Here is an 11,965-nt window from a genome sequence, read left to right on the forward strand (position 1 = left end):
CCAGCCTCCATGAAGGAACGGCTGCTGTGTGAAGTCCCTTCACTTTGGGCTGTTTTGTTATCTGGCAAAAGCTGAGGGTACAGTTGGTGTACAGTTGAGTGGCATTGAGGCCAGTCATGCTGGAGTGGGGTGGGGGAGATTTGGGCAGCTCCTGGGGGAAGTGCAGGAAGGTGAGATTCCAGAGCAGCCACTGCCCCTCTGCATCCTCTGGGCAGCCAAGAGTACTGAGCAGTTGGGTATCAGATGTCAGAGACCAAAAATTGCATGCACACAGGGGAAAAAAAAAAAAAAGCCTGGGTCTAAGGTTGTTATTTATAGCAAAAATTTAAACAGGGAAGCTCTGTCAGTTTCCTGAATTACTGACAGTTGCAGAAATGTTAATACAAATCTTTATAAGACTGGCCAGATGTTCGATATTAAACAAGCATCTGTTTTGTATAAAAGACTTTTTATGCCCCTGCGCACTGTCTTTCTCTCTCTCCCCTTCCCACACCCCCGTCTTGATCCAGGCTAGATGAGGGCAATTGCTGAGGGTAACTGCCTCAGCTAGAGTTTTATTTAGTTTCTGAATGCTGGTGTCCATGGTGTCAAAAATACACCCCAAAAAATAACCCTGGGAAAGGTTAATAATGGCCTTTCTGGTGTCATATTCTGCACTTATGTGTTGTGGTAATTATTATCATTAGGGCTGCAAGAATGTCTAGTTATCTTTCTTAATCACATACTATAAAGAAGTGCTTCTGAACACATATCTATTATTTAATCAAAATTTCACAGTTATTGGCATTTGTGCTCCAGCAGGGCTGTGTTTATTTTCTGTTTGCAAGGGGGAGCACTGCCTCCCAGAGAAGAGGGGGCCTGAGTCCATACCCACTCTCCTCACTGTCATAGCGGGTGACACTCGGTGCTATTAATATCAGAGACGCCATACACGTTGTCCCTCCCCACTCCCCCTGTTCGATTGCACTCTAGGAAAAGCACTTTTATTAACAAATAATGGCAAGTGCATGCCATGGTGAGTCCTGCTGCCTGAGAGAGGAGATTGAGAGGCCCAGACCTGGCACGTGCTATTTCTAGGGGCAGAGAACAAGCTGATCAGTGGGGTCACCATGCTGTGCCCGTGGTGGCCTCTTAAGGCATGCCCACCCCTTGCTTGGCGAGGACAATCCCTCGGAGGTGGGGGACTAACACCTAAAGAGCGCTTTTATGGTTTGGGTGTAGTTTGTCCCCCAAGGGTTCATGAGTTGCAAGCTTGGTCCCCAGGGTGACTCTAGAGAGATGGTAGATCTCTAAGAGTGGGAGGTCATTGGAGACATCACCCTTGAAGAGGGTAAGCTAGTTCTTGTGGGCTGCTGGTTGGTTCTGGAGAGCAACTGGGCCCCCTCCAGGTGCCTTTTTAATGGTCTCCCATTTTCTTGGTCTCCACCATGATGCCATCTGCCATAATGTGATGCAGCCAAGGGGGTCTTCACTGGAGGCTGAATTGATGGAGCAGCCCAATCTTGGAATTTCCAAAACTGTGAACTAAATAAACTTCTTTTCATTATAAAACACTGTACCTCAGATATTTTATTAAGGTTTTGAACACTGGACTAATGCAAGGGCCCGCACCTGGCATGTGCGTTGGCTGGATAGTGCCCTCCCAGCCCTGAAGTCCTGCTTCTTCCACAGCCTCTGCTACTTCAGAACGGTTCTCCATTGAGGGTCATTTTGTCCTTCGGATGACATTTGTCCATGTCTGGAGACAGTTTTGACTGTCCCAGTTTGCAGGGCAGGAATACTGCTCTCCTCGATGGACGGAGGCGGGGGCTGCCCAATACCCTGCGTTGTGCAGGTCTGCCTTCTATGCTCCATGCTGTTTGGCCAAAGACCCTGGTGGAGAGTCAGAACTCAGGTATTCTGTCCTCCATGTCGAGGCAACCTTAGAAACTGCAGGCTAATGTCAGCAGTGCTCTGAGAGAGGAGCACCCATGCCCTAATGTGTTTGCACTGGTGATTCCGCCCTACATGTACCTCCTGACGCCCTCCTCCTGGCATTTGGTGGCAAGGGGAATAGCCAGCTGTCCCCAGTTCAGGGTTTTCTGTGATCTGAATGTTTGATTTGGAATCCTAACCCCCAGTGTAATGGCACTAGGATGTGGGCTGTGGGAGGTGGCTGGGTCACAAGGGCCCCATGAATGGGGCAGTCTCTCACCACAAAGACCAGAGCACTCCCTCCCCATCGTGCCAGGCAAGGACATGGCTGGGGGTGCTGGCTGTGACCTGGGAAGCAGGCCTCACCTGAAGCAGCCACTGATCTGCTGGTACTGACCTGGGGCTTCTAACCTCCAGAACCTTGAGAAATCAGTTTCTGTTGCGTACGAGCCACCCAGTTTCTGATGATTTGTTGCACTAGCTGGGGTGAACTCAAAGAGGGCTGACTGTGTTCCAGGAAGCTGTGAGCTGGAACTGTGACCTGGCACGGGGCAGGTGTGCATTTTCTCATGACCAGTCGTGTGAGTGGCCAGTGCTTACCAAAGACCCCTCTCTCTCCTCTAGCTTCTGTGTGGCTAGCCATGGTGAGGCGACCTTGGAAACTGCAGGCTGAAGGTGGCAGGGCCTGGGTCCCTCCTTGGCTGGGGAGTAGGGCCCCACCTGCTGCTGACCAGGAGTGTGGCATTTGGCAAGTGAGAAATCAGCTCCCCCGCCAAGTCCCTGAGGCTGGCGGCTCATGATTGCAGCTGCTGATGTTGCCAGGGTTCTTCTTTTGAACCCTGTGGTGGATTGAATTACGTCCTCCCCAAGAGATGTGTCCAGCTCCCAACCCAGCACCTGTGCTCTTATTTGAGAACAGGGTCATTGCAGGTGTAACTGTGGGTCTTGAGATGAGGTCCTCTGGGAGTTGGGGTGGGCCAATGATGAGTGTCCTTGTGAGAGACCAAAGGAGGGGACACAGACGCAGGAGAAGTGCTGCAGACGCTGAGGCCGAGGTGGAAGGGAGCTCCCCGGCGAAGCCAGGAGGGAGGCGCTGCAGGACCCCGCAGGGCCTCCAGAGGGATCCATCCTCCCCGCTCCTAGATCTGGACTTTTGACCTCCAGAACTGCGAGAGGAGCTGTTTCTGTGGTGTTAAGCCACCTGGTTTGTGGTCACTCGTGAGGCTGCCTTGGGAGGTGGACCTGAGGCACACTGCACTGAGTGATGTCCACTTGCCTGTGGCCTCCCCTTGGCTCTTCCACCTTCTCCTCTGGTTGTCACTGTTTAATGACTTACACAGCACATGGCGTTGGGACAAGGGGTAGAGCATCTAGTCCTTGGCCATCAGCTGGCGCCAGTGGCTGAGATGTGCATCGTCTCTGGCTCCTGTCGGTGACCAGCTCATGTGTGCCTGAGCTGTCCCTCTGCCCAGCCTGAAGACCTTCCCCATCAGACTCCTGGTGGTCACTGCCATGCTCCTCTTGGGGCATGGGCCAGGCCAGCTGCTCTTCATGGCCACTCTGATGATTCCAGAGTTCCAGGAATCTGTCTCAGGCCCTCTGCCCATGCCCATGTCCACTCACTTCTCCACGTCCATTCTGCAGCGTTGTGTGACTTACCCTCCCGTCTCCAGGCAGAAAGGGGCTATGCCTTGCTGCTCCCAGGCCTGCTCCACCACTTTGGGTTCCTTCTTGCTCTCCACTCCGCTTCCTGTGAGGCTCAGAAGAGAGAGTGGGAGCCAGTCTCTCTGCAGTTTCCTGTTTGGAGGTGTCATCTTTCTCTCACCAGTGCACTCCCACCATGATGTGACACAGCCAAAAGGGCCCTCACCAGAGCTGAGCTGATGTTGACACCCTGCTCTTGAGCCACCCAAACTAAATAAACCCTTTTTATTTAAAAAAAAGTTAGCCCGCCTAGGGTATTTTGTTACAATAATGAAAAATGCACTAAATCTCCAGTGTACATGCCCTGTGTATTTCCTGGTGTTGAGTGTGGATGGGACCTATGACTATGTTAGACATAAGTGCTATAATTAGGTTACTTATATGGCTATGGCAAAGGCAAAGGTATATTTCAGGTATAATTAAGGTCTCTAATCAGTTGATTATAAGCTAATAAAAAAGGAAATGCTACTGGGTGGGCATGGCCTAATCAGGCTAGCTCTTTAAAAGCAAGGTGTTCTCCAGAGGGTCTTGAATGCCGCAGTCTGGCTGGGCACAAATCACTGAGTACCACAAAGCACTTGTATGTTCAAACAGGAAACTTTATTGCTCAACTCCAATAGCACTCCACGCACACTCCCCGGGAACTCTCCCGAATGCCATCCACCCGGCCCCTCTCTGGCACACCACACCAACTGGAACTCCCTCCACCGGAACTCCACCAACCAACAGGAACTCCCTAGGAAATACCTGCTAGAACTCCAAAGTAGTGGGCACGGGCACCCGAGGTGGACAGCAGGGGTCTATATACAATTGAATCAATCCAGCATCATCTTACTGGCTCGCCTCTCAACCATTACTTCTGGCAAAATGCCAGGGGCCATTCCGGCTTGCTGTGGCTCTCAACACTTGAAGAAGGAAGCTACCAGGAGTTCTACCTCCTGGGCAGGAATAGTAGCCTCAGGTAAGCCTGCTGCCTCAGCCCATACCTTGACTATGGCCCCATGAGACCCTGAGCAGAGAACTCAGCTAAGCCAGTCATGGTCTCCTGTCCATGGACATTGTGAAATAATAAACATGGGTGGTATAGCCACCAAGTTCGCTCTTCAGCAATAGAAAATGAATATAGATGGGACAAAGTTGGTGCAGACTGACTGTTTTACCTCCCTTCTCTCCCTGAATCTATCTCCAGTGGTCAGATGCCCCGATTCCTTGCTGTAAACTTGGACAGGCCTTCCAGGCAGCTGACCTGTGGCTGGTGGACATGGGCAGCACTTGACGTGGAGATCTTCCTGGTGTCTGTTGCTGTGTCTCTATCCTGGTTGATTCTCCTTCTCTTTGGAGAGTCAGCCTGTCACCTGAGCACATCTGGACCTTGTGGGACTCTCTGACCCTTGATTTTCCAGTATGCCTCCTGGAGGCAGAGGACCCGCCATGCACTGCGGCCTCTGGCTGGGCTGTGTTCAGCGAGGCTGCTTTGCAGGGCTGAGCATGCCTTGTGCCTGGGAGGGCAGTTTAGCAGTGTTTGCAAAGGGAATCGCCAAGCCTGCTAGAAGAGTGAAGAAGGAGGCCGAGAGCTCAGGGGCAGCCCACGGGTGGTGGCCATGGAGGAGAAATCCCCCTTCTCTGAGAGCCGCCCCTCCACATTGCCATTCACCAGCATCCTTAAGCTCTCACATTTGGAATGAAGATTCTTCTCACTAAAGAAACCATTTCGTGGGACTGCGATTCCTCCCAGGGTTAGTGTGGCTGTTGAGGAGACGGAAGGGGGCCGAGGAAGCTGGATTGTTGAATCCCTTCTAGATGAGCAGACATGTCTGGAAGGGACCCACATTCCCGTGGAGCACGGAGCCTGGGACTCCTCATGTTTTCACCACAGTCGAGTGGCAGCAGCGGTGCCAGTCCTTTCAGCAAGCCTGGAGGACGTTCTTTCCCACGCCACACAGGCCTGCTTGTTGGAAGATGGTTCAGAGGACACTCTCCTTGTGGGCTCAAATTCCAGAAGGCTCCAAATGATGCCAGGGACTGGACATGGATTTCATATTAGCCTGCCCCTGCCCCTGCTCATTCCCCCAGCTCTGAGAGCCTGAGGGGTGCGCTGCTGACATTTGGGTCAGGCGTCCAGGCCAGGGGAGGGAAACGGGGTGAGGGTGGCATGGAGGATGCGCAGGAGTGGACTCTGCAGAGCTGGGCAATGGCAGCTTGGGTATGGGGCCCCCAGGCCTCTCCACAGGGTCTTCCACTGTGTTAGAGTTCAGGAAGTTGGGGACACTGTAGGTGGGTTGCAGGTATTTCCAGAGGTATTCAGAAGGCACCTACTATGCAGCAGGAGCTCACAGCCAGTGGGAGAAGGGTCTCATGGTGGTCACCAGGATTGAGCACTTGCTGTATGCCAAACTCCATTCTAAGTGCTGTACCTCTCCCCAAGGCCTTGCCAAGAGGCACTGTTCCTGTGGGCATTTCCATTTCAGAGGTGGAAACCAGTCGCAGGAAGGGCAGCTTCCACAGCCAGGCAGGGTAGAGCTGGGTCCCTGTTCAAGCAAGCTGGCTTTAGAGTCCACACTGGTCACCACCATGCCAAACAAAATAACCTTCATCTTCCTTCCCATTCTCTGGAGAACTGACTACCCCTCACTTGAGTACCTGTGGGGTTTTGTTAGGACAGAAGTTTAGGTGATTACGTTCACAGACTGGGGAAGAGGAGGGTGTATTGGGTTTTGTAGCAATAATGGTGTGTCAAACACCCCCGTGTCCCAGTGCTTTCCTAAATGAGTGTGTCCCTCTCTCCATGGGACACACAGCATCCACCCAGACCTGCTCCATGAGCCTCTTCTCCCAGGGTCCAGGCTGAGGGGGCAGCCACCTTGAATCACGTGAGCAGGAGCAGCTTGGGAACCCAGGTCTGGCTGTGCTCCTTACCGCCGTGCCCAGGACTCACAGCAGCCGTTGACTGTGCCCATTGGTTACAGTGAGTCACACAGTCAAGTCCTCAGTCAGCAGGGAGAGGAGCTGACTCCACTCGTGGGGAAGCCACGTGAGAGCAGGGAGGTAGCAAGACTGGCAAGCAGGGGCCGTGTGGCTCCAGACACCAGTGGGAAGGGTCACATGCAGGAGACTCAGATCAAGCTCAAGCAGAGGGATGGCCCCGCTGTGGGGGCTGCAGGAGTGAGAGCGTTGCAGACACACCTGAACCTGTAGGTGTGGGGGCAGGAGGCACAGGTGCTCCTCCCAGGGCCCCTTCCCGGTGGAGTAGGGGTGGGTCATCCCTGAGAGCCAGCAGCATGGAGGGCTCCCAGTGTGGCGGCAGAGCTTGGGGATGGACAAGAACCGACCTGGGCTGTGGGGAGGGGTCGTGTGGCAGCTCTGGGGTTAGAGGTTCAGGCCTCTATACCTGCAGGATGCAGTTTCTTGGCCCACCAGGGGAGCACCATCTTGTTAAGGAGTCCAGACCTCTCTCCTGCCCACCATGTCTGTGGTTTGGAATGGACAGGACGAACACAAGGACAAAGCCATTGCAAGGTGATGTTGAAAATCTTGCCAAAGGTAAGGGGTTTCTTGAAATCACCTTAAGTGATGTCAGAGAATATTTAAATATTTGCAAACAGGCTGGTGATGAACAGTAGAGTCGGCGCTTGATTATCATCATGGGTGACAACATGGTAGCTTTTTTGAATGATTTCATATCAATAGATAAATAAAAGACCTGGGAAAATTGATGAAAACCTGGATTTTTAAAGTGGACATATTTTTCGTTACTCTAGGCAGTCAAAGCCGGACTGGAGATGCAACAGCCTATTGGCTTGTGATCTGGGGAGGACGGGCCTCCACCAGTGTTGCCTCCCAGTCCCAAGGGCTCATGTGCAGCTGCCTCTAGAGCTCACGTTGTACCGACACTAGGGACAAACTAGGGACAAACAAACAGGATTTCAGGATCCTACTTTTTTTTAATATTTATTTTTTAGTTGAAGTTGGACAAAATACCTTTATTTTATTTATTTATTTTTATGTGGTGCTGAGGATTGAACCCAGGGCTTCACATGTGTTAGGCGAGTGCTCTACCGCTGAGCTACAACCCCAGCCCTCAGGATTCTACTTTTTAAGACACAGTTCCCAGCTCATATTTCTACCAGTTACATAAAGAGTTGGTTCTTGATTTCAGTGGATTCTCTTCCAACTGGTGCCTGGTTCCCTCCTTGAGATGAGACTTCCCAAACCCAGTCCCTCTCTACTTCCTCCTGGCCAGCTGAGGCTGGTGATTCAGTGGTGTCCTCTGACTGGCCCTCTGGTGGAGACCTTATTAAGGCAGGTCAGCCCTCCTGGGCCAGGCCCTGGGGAGGGAGGGGCACGAGGCCTCGCAGTGGGAGAGTTCTTCCCTGGGTGGAGCTGATCCTTTGTGGTGACACTCTGATGCCACTTGTGTTCTGTGTCACACCAAAAACAACCCCTCCCCCCAGAAATGAAAGCTGGGGACATTACTGTTTAATCACAGCACACCCCCTTATTACGTGGGCTATCATTACAGTCTGGGGAAGTCTCAGCACAGCCCAGGATGGGGGATTGTTAAAGTGATTGAAACATGGAAATGAATCTGAACACAAAGGCCTAAATCTTACCTGGGTTAGCATTATTGTTATAATAAATAATCATAACAATCCCATACATTTTATAGCTGATGAAATCCTTCTTATAGATTACTTCATTTGACTAGGTTAGGGAGAATAAATCTTAAGGTTTAATTTCTCTTGGAAATATCAATCTCTGGTCTATTCTGTACCTGGCTGCCTTTTTAATGGTCCCAAAGCACAACTTCTCCTTTCATTCCCCAGCTCAGAAACTTCTAAGAACTTCCCATGTCTAGAGAACAAGCCCCGACTCCTTGTCGGGGCAGGCAAGACCCGCAGGGCCTGGCCTAGCCTGCTTCCCATCTGTGCCTCTGAGGCTCTCCTCACGCGTCTGTCTTGACACCGACCTTGTCCTTTTGCGAGCTGGTCCTCTGCTCTTGTCCCGAGCTGGCGCCTTGCCCATCAGCCTTGCGTGAGGACTCGTTCCCCTCACCTCATGTGCACAAGTTCTTCAGACCCCTGCCTGAGTCTCCTGGGCCTGGAGCTCACTCAGCACTTTCTCTGCTGCCCACTGAGGTCAGCCTCCCCGTGTGAAAATACCAGGCGCAACTCAAGACGCACACCTCCCTGCAAGAGCTTCTCAGCATGGAGTCAGGATCTGGCCATGAGGAAGCAGGACTTGGTAAGACTCTGGTGGCTGCCTGGACTGTGAACCTTGGTCACCTCCACTCTGTGATGGTAGGCCTCTGGGATGACAAGATGGGACTAGACAGGGACATCGTGCCCTGTGGCTCACCTTTCCCTTCTGGGCTCACATTCTTTGTCTTCTGTTGGTCACTCAGCTTCTGTTGGAACAGGAATCCCCCTCTTCCTGCTTCCTCAGAACAGTGGCTCACAGTTCTAGAACTGCAATTTCTCAGACCCCCAAGAAAGTCCTGCTCATTTTTGCAGTTTCTGAGTTTGGATGGATGGACCCCTGTTCTAGAACAATAGTGTGCTTATTTCCTCTACCTGTGAGATTGTTGGGGGCTGGACCTGCCCTTGACTGTGCTTTCCATCGCCTGCCTCTGATAACCAGCCCTCCCTCCCTGACGAGTGCCCAGCCTGTGTCGCTGAAGCTTTTCCTGTGAAGGAGCAGGCAGTGCATGCTTTGTAGGCCATAAGCACTCTGCTGTTGACCACTCAGTGTGGCCACTGTAGTGTGACGGCAGCCACAGCCAGCACTTAAGCCAGCAGGTGCAAGTGCGTTTGCACTGGCTTTGGCTGTCACTAGGGACCTGGGTTCTGCTGCGTGTCCAGCCAAGTGCTACAGGTGTGCGTAGAGAGGTGGATGCATGAAAAAAGGACAAGCCTAAAGAGTTTCCGGTAACCAAGTGTCCCAAGCCCTGGAGTCAAGGCCAGAGCCTTACTACCAGGGCTTGGGACACTTACCTTACTTACACAGGAGGGAAAATAAGACCTCTCTGGGCCCCGGGGGGCATTCTCAGGAGGGTGGTCACTGAGAGAAGCCAGGGCCCTGGGCTGCGGCTTGGGAGGAGAGTTGGGGTGCACAGCAAGGCAGCCTCATGGGCGTCGAGGGGAGTAATAGTGGAGGCAGCAGGAGGTGTGCCATTCCCCACCCAGGAGCGCCTTGCAAGCTCGCTGTGTGGCCTATTGAGGAGGGGGCTGCTCTCTGGATTGATCTTCTGGCAGTACAGACCTCATCAGGCTGTTTGCTGTCTGCCTTCACTCACCTCAGAGCCAAGTAGTGGCCTCAAAGTCCCCAGAATGGCAGGAGCTGGGTCCTTGAGGGCTCCCTGCAGTGCCATCAACACAATCCTGTGTAAAGCCTGGATCCTAGAGCCGGTCCCCCCGAGGATGCTGCCTGGCACCCCCTAGTCCTTTACTGACTGCTCGGGCTTCTCCCCACGTCCCCTCACCTGGAGCTCCCACGGGCTCTTCAAGGTATCAGCAGTGGTGATGCCTGCTCCCATTTTCCCTGGGAAGAAACAGGCCTGGAGACTGCAAGGGGACTTTGCTGAGGGCTGCAGCTGTGGTGCTGCCTCCTGGTCCCCAGTGGGGCAGAGCAGCGGCCCTCCTCCAGCCACTGCCCCAGCATGTCATGATGCCCAAGTGTGGCCACTGGCCTTGCAGGGGATGAGAAGACCCCCTGGCCCCAGGGAAAGCTCCGTGTGCAGAGGTGCCTCCTTCAGAGGGCTGAGACACTGTGACAAGCACAGGTGAGGATTTCAAGGGGACTCCTTCCAAAGGAGGAGCTGGCACTGCCGGGGTGTGGCGAGGACAGTGAAGACCCAGACAGGGAAAGGTCAGCTGAGTTCAGAGCTGGAAGTGGAGTCCTTCCAGGTCTTCCCGGGTAACCAGTGACCTTGGTGGCCACAGGGGTTCCTCTCCTCCTCCAGGAAGGCCTGGCAAGAGGAACACAAAAGGAGTCACTTAGCAGTGCTGAAGTGATGGGCATGCTCCATCTGGGGCTTCCTGGTCATTAGTGTGACTGTCTCCAGTAACACCTCGTTGTTCTTTCCCTACAAGTGAAGAGCAGGAGAAGACGTTTAACAAGTTAAATGTGGATGACAAAGTTTGATTTGGGCTGAGTTCAGGACCCACCACTGAAGAACATTGGAAAGACAACTTGAAATAGAATGATCCACTCAGCACTTTCAGAAATGAGACGGGTGAAGGCAGCTTCTCGTGATGTACTTTATCTTTCTAATTTTTCCAAACTTTAATGGACAAATTGCAGGTTCCTTTGGCGACTCCAGTAGAGACAATGACCATGTCCTCTTGTGGGGAAGGGAGGCCCCACTCCCGAATTCCTCCTTCTGCCAAGATCCCCACCTGGCCCCCATGGCTTCTTCTCGGCTCGCCTCCCTCCTCTTCGGGGTTTGAGCCCCGCCTCCCAACTCTCAACATTTTAAAAATTCTTAATGATGCAACCTGAAGTTGCCATGGCAACTAATTTCCTTGCCGAGGCGGTGGTGGAGGCCTATGATGGGGCTGCCATTGAAATTGCGAATAATTTTCCTTTTCTTTCAAAATTAAGTAGGGCGTCTAAAGTGTTCCGCTGTGGCTTTCCCTGCCCCCAAAGAATAAGACTCCCAGGCACTGAAATATCCAGTTATTGCATTTCCCTGGTATCTTTTATGACTTCCTTCTCTACCGACACACAGACTGTCCCACTGGAAAAATAACGAGAACACATTCTTTGTTATTTCTCTTTTGTCAGTGTGAGAAATGCTTCTGATGAAGTCTAATGACATTTGATGGGTTCCCCCCCCTTTTTAATTGCCTTTAGTTTCTCATTCTTAAAAATAACCAAGTTTCTTTCTCCTTGAATCTTGAGGACAGATTTGTAAATTGCACTTCATGCACAAAGAAGCTGTTTGGGCCTGAAGGTCGCATTGGTGTCTCCATTCTGCTGGAAGCTGTGCCTATCTCTCCCAGGTGCAGACGGGGCCAAGTGTCTTTTCTGGGCACTGTCTCTGTTCCCCCACAGCTGAGCAGCCCCAGTCTTCCTGTCCTTCCTGCTTCCCCTCTTGGAGCCTGTGCTCCTGAGGTCTGGTAGTTCTGTGACACAGTGTCAACACAGTACTCTTTCTGCCTCAGTTTCCATTGAGGGGCCATGATACCTGTCATCCAGGAAAGCAGGAGACTCTACAAAGGAAATGCATGAACTCTTCTGTAGTCCAGGGATCTTTGCCAGGTCAAGAATGTGCACAGGGATTAGAGCACAGAGCGAGAAAGGTCTGTGCAGAGGCTGGGCCTTGGGAAGTAGGGCTGTGTGGAGGAGT

The sequence above is a fragment of the Ictidomys tridecemlineatus genome, chromosome 5 (genome assembly GCF_052094955.1).
Source record: "Ictidomys tridecemlineatus isolate mIctTri1 chromosome 5, mIctTri1.hap1, whole genome shotgun sequence".
Classification (NCBI taxonomy): Eukaryota; Metazoa; Chordata; class Mammalia; order Rodentia; family Sciuridae; genus Ictidomys; species Ictidomys tridecemlineatus.